Genomic DNA, 12,385 nt, shown 5'->3' with positions numbered 1-12,385 from the left:
GGTGCATGAGGTGGATCCTCACACACTGCGCCAGGAGCATGATTGATACACAACAGGCAGCTTAGAAATGTCTGATCATTTCACCCAGAAACTTTCTCCTACGGCCTCTTAAGAAGTTATCAGAAACTGTGGCACAAATCTTATTATTACAATGTTCTCCTCTTCCTCACATATATAAAAATTAAAATTAAAATTAAAAACCAGGGAAACAGATCACCGATCAAAATACACACTGATTAAAATCATTGTCCTTTGGTAGGCTCACTGGCTGATGCCTGGAGTCCCAGCACTTTGGAAGGCAGAGGTAGGAGGATCGCTTGAGGCCAGGAGTTTGAGACCAGTCTGGGCAACATAGCAAGACCCTGTCTTTACAAAAAAACATGTTTAAATAGCTGGGTGTGGTGGTGTGCACCTGTAGTCCCTGTTACTTGGGAGGCTGAGGTAGGAGAGTCTCTTGAGCCTAGGAGTTTGAGGCTGCAATGAGTCATGATCTCATCACTGTACTCCAGCTTGGGTGACAGAGCAAGACCTTATCTCAAAAATAAGGGAAGAAATAGATCTAAGTCTTTCATTCACGGGCAATATTTTCCAGCAAAGAATTACCTTGTTTTGTATGCCTGTATCTTTTCTTTTTCCAGTCACTGAATCAACTGTACATATAGTATAATCCTAAATTTGTAAACAAATGTTAAAAATATGCATATACACATGTTTATATGTCAGAAAAAAGACTAGAACAAAATATACAAAAAAGAGATGACTTTGACATTTTAAGAGACATCACACCTTTTTTTTTTTTTTTTTTTTTTTTTTTGAGATGGAGTTTCACTCTGTCGCCTGGGCTGGAGTACAGTGGTGCAATCTCGGCTCACTGCAACCTCCGCCTCCCAGGTTCAAGCGATTCTCCTGCCTCAGCCTACAGGCACCCACCACCACACCCCAGCTAATTTTTGTATTTTTAGTAGAGACAAGGTTTCACCATGTTGGCCAGGCTGGTCTCAAATTCCTGACCTCAGGTGATCCGCCTGCCTCGGCCTCCCAAAGTGCTGGGATCACAGGTGTGAGCCACTGTGCCCAGCCCCTTTTTCTGTTTCATAATGTAAGCAATATTGAAATTCCAGTGGGAAAACATTCTTTTTAAAGTTAAATAATTTCAAGCTAAAGAAAACTGAGAACAATAACGAATATCAATACCACCAAAAATTTCTAAAACAATGACAGTTTCTGGAGTGCTATGGCTCATGTGAGGGTGGGAGGAGAAGAAGCAGGCGCTATTATCTCCAATTTACAAAGGAAGAAACCCAGAGGCCATGTGGCTGCCTCTGTGGACAACTCACAGGTGAGACCTACCTCATGGGCTGACCTCAGGCCTCCTGGCATCTAGGTGCCTGCTCTCTGAAATCTGAGTTGCCTTTTTAGACTTGGAGGGCAGTCGCTCCTTCTCTAAAAATCAACTGGAATCTCCCCTGAGTGATACCGGGTCGAGTTTGCCTAGCGCAGTCCTAATTTTTGCCTATTTTTCTGGCATACTTAGTAGTAGTACCCTTTTTACTCTCAGAAATAGTCCAACATGGAAAATAAAATGCCTGGCCTCCTTTTCAAGGCATATTAACCTCTTCAAGTTTCCATCGGAATTTCACAAAGCCACCCTCCTGGGGCCAGGCATGGAGGCCCGCGAGCTTCCGCCCCACGCCTGGTGGATGCAGTTTCCACCTTCGTGCTTTGTTTGTCATTCTGAACAGCTCTGCTCCCATCAGCTGGGGCTCTGTGAATCAGAGATGCTGCAAAGAGCAGCACTCCCAGGAGCTCAGATAAAATGTGACTGGGGGCAGCTCCTCCCAGCCACAGTCAGCTGCTCTGTAGGGAGGCTCAGCAGCGCCCAGCAAAGTGCCTGCTGTGCACTGAAAGATCCTCAATGGGCCCTGATTTTCCCTTTGTCCTTTCAGCAGTCACACATTCAACACATTGTTGAGGAGCAGCTAAGTGCCATGCCAGTCTTGGGCACAGATTAAGGAACAAGAAAGAAAATGCCGCTGTGCTTATGGTACTAATATTCTAGTGGGGATGCAGGCAACGCACAAGAAATACACATGAATAAATACAAAAATAGACAGGTGCTCTGATAACACAGAATGGTGGTAGGTAAGCTTCAAATGGTGCAGTCAGGGAAGTACCCTGGGGAGGGAATTCTCTGGTGAACTCCAAAAGAGAGGAAAAGGTGGGCCTGGAAAAATCTGGGCTGGAAGAGAGCCCCACCCTCTCAAGAATGTCAAGGGCAAAGGCCCTGGGGTGGGAACAGCTTCTGGACATTTGAGGAGGATGGAAAGGAAGCTGGGTGGCTGGTCTGTGGAGCGAGGGGCTGGTGAGTCAGGCCAGGCGGCGCACAAGGGGAATTGTAAGGATTTGGGACTCAGTTCTGAGTGCAGTTAAGAAATATTTGAGCTGCTGAGTGATAAGCCTTGGCGTCATCCACGCAGCGTTAAGTCTGCAGGTGTGCAGATCTCAAGAGTGGTGGGGGCTTTCCTCCACCCAGATTTCAGAGGATGCTCTGGAAAGCCTGGGTCCCAGGCAGAAACCTGCTGCAACGGTGGAGCCCCTCACAGAAAGCCCCTTCTAGGGCAATTCCAAACAGAAAGGTGGGGTCACAGAGTCCCCACTAGGGTAATGCCTAGTGGAGCCATGTGAGGGGGGCCACTTCAGGGACCCCAAGACTGTAGAGCAGCCAGCTTGCAGCATCTCCTGGGAAAGATTCTAGCCTATGGGCACAGAAGCATGGAGTCCAGCAAAGCCATGACAGGGTGCAGAGTGCTGCCCGAGGCCTTGGGGGCCCAAAACTCCCAATGTACATGGGATGCTGGACTGGGAGTGAAAAGAGGTGATTGTCCAACTTCGAGATTTACTGTCTGCCCTGCTGGGTTTCGGACTTGCTTGGGCTTGTCACTCCCTTCTTCTTGCCTTTTGGGGTGGGAATGCCTGCCCTATTCCCGTCCCAGCATTGTATCTTGGAAGCAGATGCCTTGTTTGATTTCACAGGCTCACGGTAGGAGGATTTGCGTCAGGATGAATTGCACCTTGAGTCTTGCGCACATCAGATTCAGATGGGACTCCGGACTTAGGACTTTCAAGTTGATGATGGAACAAGTTAGGACTTTTAGGCCGGCTGCCATGGCTCATACCTATAACCCCAGCACTTTGGGAAGCCAAGGTGGGAGGATCACTTCAGCCTAGGGGTTCAGCATCAACTTGGGCAGCAGAGTGAGACCCTGTCTCTACCAAAAAAAAAAAATAGTGGGGTGTAGTGACATGTTTCTGTAATCCCAGCTGCTTAGGAGCCCAAGGGAGGAGGATCGCTTGAGCCCAGGTGTTTGAGGTTACAATGAGCTATGATTGTGACACTGCATTCTAGCCTGGGCAACAGAGTGAGAACACTTTTTTTGCTTGTTTGCTTGCTTTTGTTTGTTTTGTTTTGTTTTGTTTTGTTTTGTTTTGGCTTTGGAAGTACTGGGATGGAATGAATCTATTTTGTATGTGAGAAGGACATGAGCTGTTGGGGGCCGGGGCAGAAGGCTGTCATTTGAATGCCCCCTCCGAGTCTCAGGCGCACACATAATCCTCACTGTAACCGTGCTGAGAGGCAGGACCTCTGAGCGGCAGTTAGGACTAGATGAGGTTATCAGGGTAGAGCCCCCGTGAGGGGTCTGGGGCTTTATAAGACGAGGAAGAGAAGTCTAAGCTGGCACACTCAGCCCTCTCACCGTGTGAAGGCCTGTGCCACCTCAGGACTCTGCAGAGAGGCCCCACCAGCACGAAGATCCTCCCCAGAGGCCGCCCCTCCGCCTTGGACTTCCCAGCTTCCAGAAATAGAAGAAACACATCTCTTTTCTTTATTCAAAGAAAGAAATATTTGCGGTGCTGAGTGCCACGAGCAGGTCCCCTGGTTCTTCTGGGGAGGACACACAGGAGAGAAGGTGTGAGTGTGGCAGAAGATGACGGGGGGAAGAATGCAGGGGCTGGGGGTGCCTTACGCAAGAGGGGGTGCAGTCTAGATAGAGAAGTGTGGTGTCAAGGCTAAGTTTGAAATCTGAATACAGTTTGCACATTAAAACAAAAAAGACAGGGCTGTCTAGGCTGCTGGAAATTGGGAGGGAGAAGCAGAAAAAAAATAACCAAGGAGTACATTTCACCGTTAGTTCAAGTGAATGGTAGATGGTGTGCCATTCTCTGAGATGTGATAAGAAGGGAGGTAAAAGTTTGGGGGTTGGGGAGTCCTGGCACTGAGGGACTACAGAAGCTGTGTTTCAGACATGGTATTCTGAGATGCCTCTAAAACATCTGAGTAGAGATGTCAAAGAGACGGTCGGGTATGCAAAGCTGGAGCTCACTGCCAAGGTTTTGGTTAGAGGCATAAATGTGAAAAGCATTTGCATATATTGAAGGCAAGATGGCAAAACTCCTTAAGAATAAGAAAGTAGTCACTAGTGTCAAAAATTTGCAGAGGGAATGAAATATAAGGCCATTTTTATTTTTGTCCATAGATTTGGCTAAAGTAAAGGTGATTGGTGATATTGATGAAGCAGTTTTCATGGAGCTGTAGGGTAAAGTTCACATTGTGGACACGGAGAGCCCTTTATCAGCATGGCGGCCAGCTAAATAAATAAAAGTTATGTCTAAGGCCCATTCCAAAACAAACTCCCAATAATGCTGGATAAAATGCATAAAACAAACCAAGTTTTCAAATGCATAAATTAGCACACAACAATAAGACAAATACTCAGAAAATAAAACCAGGACAGAAACTAAAACTAAAGTTATAACCATGACCTGCCAATCTCCCCAGCCAGGGAGCTTGGGTTTTCATGGCTTCAGGGAGATGAAGCCATGGGCCTGACAGAGCTGGGCAGTTGGAGTGAAGATTTTCTCCTCCCCACCCTACAGAAAGCCAGGAGCTCTGGAGGGCTGCCTCCCCCATGCAAGAATGGCTAGAAACACTGAGGCCACCACACAGAGAGAGAATAGAGAAGCCTATCCTCTTTGACTTAGGCTCCAGGACATGGTTCCATTTTAAAGTGGTATCCACTATATGGTTAAGGAAAATGGCCACTGGACCCCAGCCGCAACACCATGTAATATATATGGCTTCTTTCTTGGTTCCTCCCTTCTCTATCAGATCTCCCCTGGCAACACAGAATTATTGTCTCTGAATCACATGAGACCTTTCCACTCTCCAAAGCTATGGAGAAAGCTACCTCAAATGTCAATGTCCGCATATCCAGTGTCAGAGTCCAGGCTCACCCCTCCTTCAAGGCGTCCAGCTGAACAAACAGCCTTTCGCGCCAATACTTTCATCCCAAACCAGGGCATTGTGAATATAATTTTTGAAAAAGCAAGCCAAGCCCAAACAAACTCTATGTTTATACCTTCCTCCTTTTTTGGTTAACCTCTACTAACGGACCCAATAGTGTTACTTCTGCGTGAGAATCTGAGTTTATAATGAAATAGTTATGCTATGCTCACAGTCTTTCTAGTCTTTGTAGTTCTAAATTATGAATCCCGGAGGAGCTTGGCTGGGAGATAATCTATATAACAGACAGCACACTCCATCAGAATTTCTCCTATAAAACAACCAAGAACACAGTGTTCTTACTGAGTGATTTTGCTATGCCTGGCTCCCTCTCCCCTATAGTGGGGACTCTAGCACAAAGATTCTTGGAACCTTGAAAAATGGCCACACAGGGAGCCTGGCTACCAGTTTATCTGTTGTACCGGGGTTGCAGCTGTGCACAGTGCTTAGGCTCAGGCCCCGTTCATACTAAGAATTCCTTTATTCCATCATATAGGGTATCAAGAGCGCATTTAAGTTTATTTTATTCATTTACAATTTGTATTCTACTTATTTATTTTGAGATGAAGTCTCGTTCTGTTGCCCAGGTTGGAGTACAGTGGCATGATCTCGGCTCACTGTAGCCTCCACCACCCAGATTCAAGCAATTATCCTGCCTCAGCCTTTCGAATAGCTGGGATTACAGGCGTTCGCCACCATGCCAGGCTAATTTTTGTATTTTTAATAGAGACAGAGTTTCATCATACTGGGCAGGCTGGTCTCGAACACCTGACCTCATGATCTGCCTGCCTTGGCCTCCCAAAGTGCTGGGATAACAAGTGTAAGCCACCATACTCGACCTGTATTCTACTTATTTTTTAAAAGATGAGATTAAGTAGAAATTACATAAATGTATTAAATGTGCTTTTAATCTCTCAAAGTAATGACATATGCTATGTATACTATATATATATATGTCATTGGTATAAGAGATTAAATATATTTAAAAGCAGAATACAGTTGAGAGATTGAAATCATTTCTGTAATTGTACACTAAAGATAACACAGGACTTCCTGATAGCCAAAGCAAAATCAGAAACAAGTTCAGTTGCCTGGCTCTTTTTTTATCTTATCAAAGGAAGCATACCTGTTGTTTAAAAGAAAGACTTGATAATAATTATGAAAAAATTAACATCACCGGAGAAAATAAAGCAATTTTTAAAGGTAGTACTTGTTAAAGATAAAGGCATTTTTATGTATATAAAATGTGTTATTTTTGTGTATGTTGCTTATGCCTGGAACTGCAATGACAATCTTCCAGTTGTGTTGATGAATTGTTCCAGTCACATTTTGTAGCTTCAGGTTTCCAGTGGGAGAATGCGAATATTCATTTATTTATGACTTCCTTGGAACACTGCTAAAATAAAAATTATCTGTTGAAAAGAGAGTAAACAGCAAAGAGAAAAAGGAAATCACAAATAAAATTATCATCAAATTTTAGAAGACAATAGTTTTAAGGGAGAAGTTCATGAATGAAATGGACAGAGAAAGCCGCATTTTAGAAAAGCGACTGGACTGTAGAGGAGATGAAAGCCAGTCTGTCCTCCAGCCCCCTAGACAAGACTGGGCTCAGGGTCCTTCAGGAGTGGCTGGAATCAAGAGAATTCTTAGAAGTCTGCAACAGTACACCAGCAGGTCACCATCCCCACCCACTGGTCCCCAGAGGAGGACACTCAGTAGGACAGCTTGCTTCTAGCAAAGTCCAACATGGCTTTTCTCTAAAAACATTGAAAAGATACGTGGTGGATGCAAAGGCATTTGGGGTGGACAATGGCAGCCCAGAGTGACACCCTCCTCAGTCTGGCAAGGAGAGGGATGGACAGTGGCCTGACACTAGACTCTAACGTTCTCCCCAACCCTACACAGAGCTCCTAGTCAGACACTGTGTAAGTGCGGGGCCGCCCAGGCATCACCAACTGTAGGAGGAGAATTGGCAAGCAGGAAGGGAAGGATCAAAATGCACAAATAGAAAACATGACCCCAGAGAAAATAGTCAATTAAAGGAATAGGAAAGAATTTAAAAGAAAAGAGAACATGATTCCTAATATACTCAACAAGATTCAAAACATGTATTAACTATGAAACAAAGAGAATAACTGAAATTGGTAAATCAAATACAGATGATGAGAAGGAATGAAAAATATGGGAAGTAAAGTTGGAAGAATCTTCCAGAATAAAGATCAAAAAGTAAAAAATAAATAAATAGGGAAAAAAAACTGTGCAGAATATCCCATATCTAATAAAAACCCCAGAAGAAAAGAGACAATGGATGGGAGAAAATGATCAAATAAACATCAGAAAAGACTTTTCTAGAGCTGAAACACTTGATTTTCAGATTGAAGGCAGGAGGATCATTTAGCCTGGGAGCTGGAAGTTGCAGTGAGCTATGATTGTGCCACTGCACTCCAGGCTGGGCAGCAGAGCAAGACTCTGTCTCTAAAAAAAAGTTAAAAAGGGTCTACCGAGGTCCCATGTCTGGACACATTTTCATGAAAGATAAGGAGACTAGCTTAAAAGCTTTCTGAGAGACAAAAATAAATTCACCTATGAAGAGTGGGAATGAAAAAGCAGTATTTCTCCTGAGTAACCTTAGATGTTAGAAAAGTTAAAAAGAGGCTGGGCATGGTGGGTTATGCCTGTAATCCCAACACCTTGTGAAGCCAAGGAGTTTGAGACAAGACTGGGCAACATAGGAAGACTCAATCTCTACAAAAATTAAAAAATTAGCAGTGTGTGGTGGTGCATGCCTGTGGTCCCAGCTACTCAGGAAGCTGAGACAGGAGGATCTCCTGAGCCCAGGAGTTCAAGGCTGTTAGGAAAAAAAAAAAATAGAGTGGGATAGAGATTTTTTATTGTTATTGTTCATTTTTCTGTAAGTTTTTAATTTCCTGTTAAAATACATCTGTGACTTTAAGTACAAATATGAAACAAACCAAATGAAGCATAATTTTAAGCAATTAATAAAGAGGAAGAAGGAAGCCCATTTGAACTTGGTGTTGGGAACAGCCAGTTGTGGTCCAGGAGTGAGGTAGCTGGACCCAGGGAGAGTGAGATGCAGCCTTACCCTCCATAGCACAACACTTCTTTAAACCATTGCGTGATCCCCTTGTCTTTTCACTTACTGCCTGCATCTCACCCCTCACTCCCAGGGGACTCCTCCTGTCTGTTTGTCACAGTAACTTCAGCAGCTGGAGCACCACCTGGCACTTTTCAATGCATAAATGAGTGCTCATACAGCCTTAATATTACAAACATTGTTTATTAGGTTTCAATTATAGAAACACTGTTGGGCAAAGAATGGGAGACTTAACTGAGGTGGAAAGATGTATTAAGGCTGGGCGCGGTGGCTCACACCTATAATCCTTGCACTTTGAGAGGCTGAGGAGAGCAGATTGCCTGAGCTCAGGAGTTCTAGGCCAGCCTGGGCAACACAGTGAAAACTTGCCTCTACTAAAATACAAAAAATTCTCCAGGCGTGGTGGTGTGCACCTGTAGTCCCAGCTACTCAGGAGGCTAAGGCAGGAGAATTGCTTGAACCCCAGAGGCAGAGGTTGTAGGGAGCCGAGATGGCACCACTGCACTCCAGCCTAGATGGCAGTGTGAGACTCCGTCTCCAAAAAAACAAAAAAGTATTTAAGTATGAGTAACCTTCAGATGTAAAAGTAGAAACATGGCTGATGGAGGGTGGATCCTGGATGGGGAGGCTGAAGTAGATGGAAAAGATAGAGAAAGGGTTAGAGATGTCAAGATTCTCATCCAGAAAGTGGAGGGCAGAGAGCTCCTGGAGCAAGCAATAATGCTAAATTATATTTAAAGTTAAATTAATTCAAGCTGCTGGCCATTATGAATAATACTGCTATGGACATTTACTTACATGTCTTTTTGTAGACATGTGTTTTAATTTTCTTGGGTAAATTCCTGTAGATGGAAATGTCTAGAAAAGGCAAATGTATGGAGACAGAAAGCAGAGTGGTGTTTGGCTACTGCTCAGACGGGAGTGATGTTGGTTTTAAATGGGTAGGAGAACATTTCTAGGATGATGGGAATGTTCTGAAACTAGATTGTGGTGATGGTTGCACAGCTCTACAAATTACCAACACCATTCAATTGCACACTTACAATTTTTGGCATACAAATTATATCTCAATATTATATTTTAAAAATATAATAAGTAAAACTTCTAGAAGAAAATTATAGAATAACCTTATGACTTGGGAATAGGCAGACACTTCACTTCACACATACACACGCACGCGCACACACACACACAACACAAGTGCCAATGAACACACAAAAAAACACTTAACATCATTAGTCATCAGGGAACTGCAAATTAAAACTATAATAAGACACAACTACCAGAACAGTGAAATATCAGCAAAGATATTGAGGAACTAGAATTCTGAAGCATTATTGGTGGGAACATAAAGTGGTACATTCACTTTGGAAAATTGTTCTGGTGGTTTCTTATAAAGCTAAATACACACAACAGTTCTGCTTCTAGGTGCATATCTGCAAGAAATAAAAACATATGTCTGCAAATAACATACTTGTACAAGTATGTTTATAGCAGCTTTATTTATGATGAGCAAAAACTCATGGAAACAGGCCATCAATAAACAATCAGAGAGACAACTGACATAGGCAGTGGCATGAACCATCTCAAAAAACATTATGCTGAGTGAAAAAGAAACGCTGTTTATAAAACATTATTTATTATATGGATTCTTTCCGTATCAGTTACAGAACAAGGAAAACTAATCTACCAGGGAACAAATCTGAACAGTCATTGTCTCTGTGCTGCGGACAGTGCAGGGACGTGGAGAAAACCCTGGGACAGTGGTAATGTTTAGCACCTATTTGGCTACACAGGAGTATGCATATGTCAAAACTCATTTGAGAGTACACTTAAGATCCATGTATTGAATTTTATATACATTTCATTTCAAAAAGATAAAGAAAGAAAAGGATTGGGCTGAGAGTTGTATCGACTATAAATGGGTATCAGAAATTTTTGTTTTGTTTTGTTTTGAGACAGAGTCTCGCTCTGTCACCAGGCTGGAGTGCAGTGGCGTGATCTCGGCTCACTGCAGTCTTCATTTCCCAGGTTCAAGCAATTTCCCTGCCTCAGCGTGGGGTGGTGGAATATTCTAAGACTGGATTGTGGTGATGACTGCATGGCTGACCCTGAACTCTGGATCAGTATTGCAAGCTGAAGTGTTGACAGGTGGAGTGCACTGATGTCTCCAACTTACTTTGAAACACATCAAAAAATAAGATGGACTGATGACAGTTAGAGGCACAGACAAATGAACAGATATGTGATAAAGCAAGTAGAGTAAGATGTTGATGAAATAATCTATGTGGTATGAATATGGGTGTTCTCTGTGAAATTCTATGAACTTTGTGTGTGTTTGAAAAGAGTCATAATAAAATGTTGGGAACAATGTAATCAATGGAAGAGTTAAAAATAATACAACTATTAAACATGAAGAAGAGAAACAGAGGAAGAGGTACTGGTGAGCTAAGTCCTTATTTCTTATTTTAGAGAGTCAATAGATATTGTCCAAATTTAATACATCTTTTAAATTATTTTTATTTTTTTCTTTTTTCTTAGAGTCAGGGTCTCACTGTCACCCAGACTGGAGTACAGTGGTGTCATCAGAGTTCACTGCAGCCTCAACCTCCCAGGCTCAAACAATCCTCCTGCCTCAGCCTCTTGAGTCATTAGAACTACAGGTGTGTATCATCTTGCCTAGTCAATGTTAAAAAATATTTTCTTTCCTTTGGGAAATCTTGAGATAGGGACTTCCTATATTGCCTAGTCTGGTCTTGAACTCCTAGCTTCAAGCGGTCCTCCAGCCCCAGCCTCCCAAAGTGCTGGGATTATAAGTGTAAGCCACTGTGCCTGGCCTCAATTTAATAAATCAATACAGATATACATTCATATTATTTCACACAATGGAGGTAAAAAACAAATGAAATAAGACAGAAACTACCTGAAGAAATTATCTCTGAGACATGAGATGGAGGAAGCGCATTAAACTTGGCTTTCATAATAACCTATTCCTTAACCTTTTGAATTTTTTTTTACCATTCAATGTATTACTTTGATTAAAGAAAAAAAAAAGAACACAGAAAATGTCTCTAAGCCTACAGACACATTCATCAGCTAAAGGACTGCTGAGGACCTTAGCCCAAAGCTCTCTGCCCACTCTCTGGGTCTGAGTGATTGATGATGTCGGGAAGTGTCACTGCTGGAAGGAATTCAGGATCAGAACCACTTTCATCTTGTGTCAGGAGTCTGTACTCCATGGCTGTCTGGTGTCTACCAGGTGAAGTGGACAGCTAAATGTATTCAGATTATTCCAGAATGGGTCATTCTTAGAGTGGGGAAAACAAGTGCCCACAGACAGTTGAAGCACATGCTCAGTTTTTACTGATTCCCAAAATTATTCCCTTCCTTCCAAAATACAATAGGTTGATCCCTCTATAGTTTATAAGTGTGATGATTGGGCTTCATACTCATGTGTGAGATGTGCCTCCCTCAAACTGTCTCATAGCACCAATATGTGACCCATCCCATGTGAAGTAGAATAAGACAGGTTGCACAACACAGCAATTTGAAAGTTAGTCATCATCTCAATGTAAGCAGACGGGAGAAACTAAGGTGCCTTGCACTTGACCCTACTAGCAGATTTAATCTCATTGCAATGGAAGAAGCTGGCTTTCATCTGAATTGTCTGCTTCTATACTTGGTGGTAGTCTGTGCTGAGAAACCTGTTTCTTGCCAAGGACTCTGTGGCTCTAAGAGCCGGAGATTCTTTGATTTCAAAATTTCCTAAACAGCTTCTGGTTGAGGATGGCTGCTTTCCATAGCATCTAGGAACTACATTGCCTTGGACAATCACCATTTATCCATCCAGCCACTTATCTAACAAATACTAACAGAATACGGAACATGGCGCTCATTCTAGGAGCTCAAAAAACTGCTGTGGACAAGGA

General features: G+C 43.0%; 1 non-coding gene across 1 annotated transcript; it reads left to right on the top strand.

The window, feature by feature from the left end:
- The first annotated feature begins 11,864 nt into the window (after positions 1–11,864).
- LOC126943677 (small nucleolar RNA U13) lies at positions 11,865–11,967 on the top strand. Its single transcript, XR_007721815.1, has one exon. It is a non-coding gene; the product is annotated as a small nucleolar RNA U13 (small nucleolar RNA).
- Positions 11,968–12,385: the final 418 nt, after the last annotated feature.

This window comes from Macaca thibetana, chromosome 19, assembly GCF_024542745.1.
Source record: "Macaca thibetana thibetana isolate TM-01 chromosome 19, ASM2454274v1, whole genome shotgun sequence".
Taxonomy (NCBI): Eukaryota; Metazoa; Chordata; class Mammalia; order Primates; family Cercopithecidae; genus Macaca; species Macaca thibetana.
Note: the sequence above shows the minus strand (reverse complement) of the source record. Positions and strands in the feature narration are given on the sequence as shown.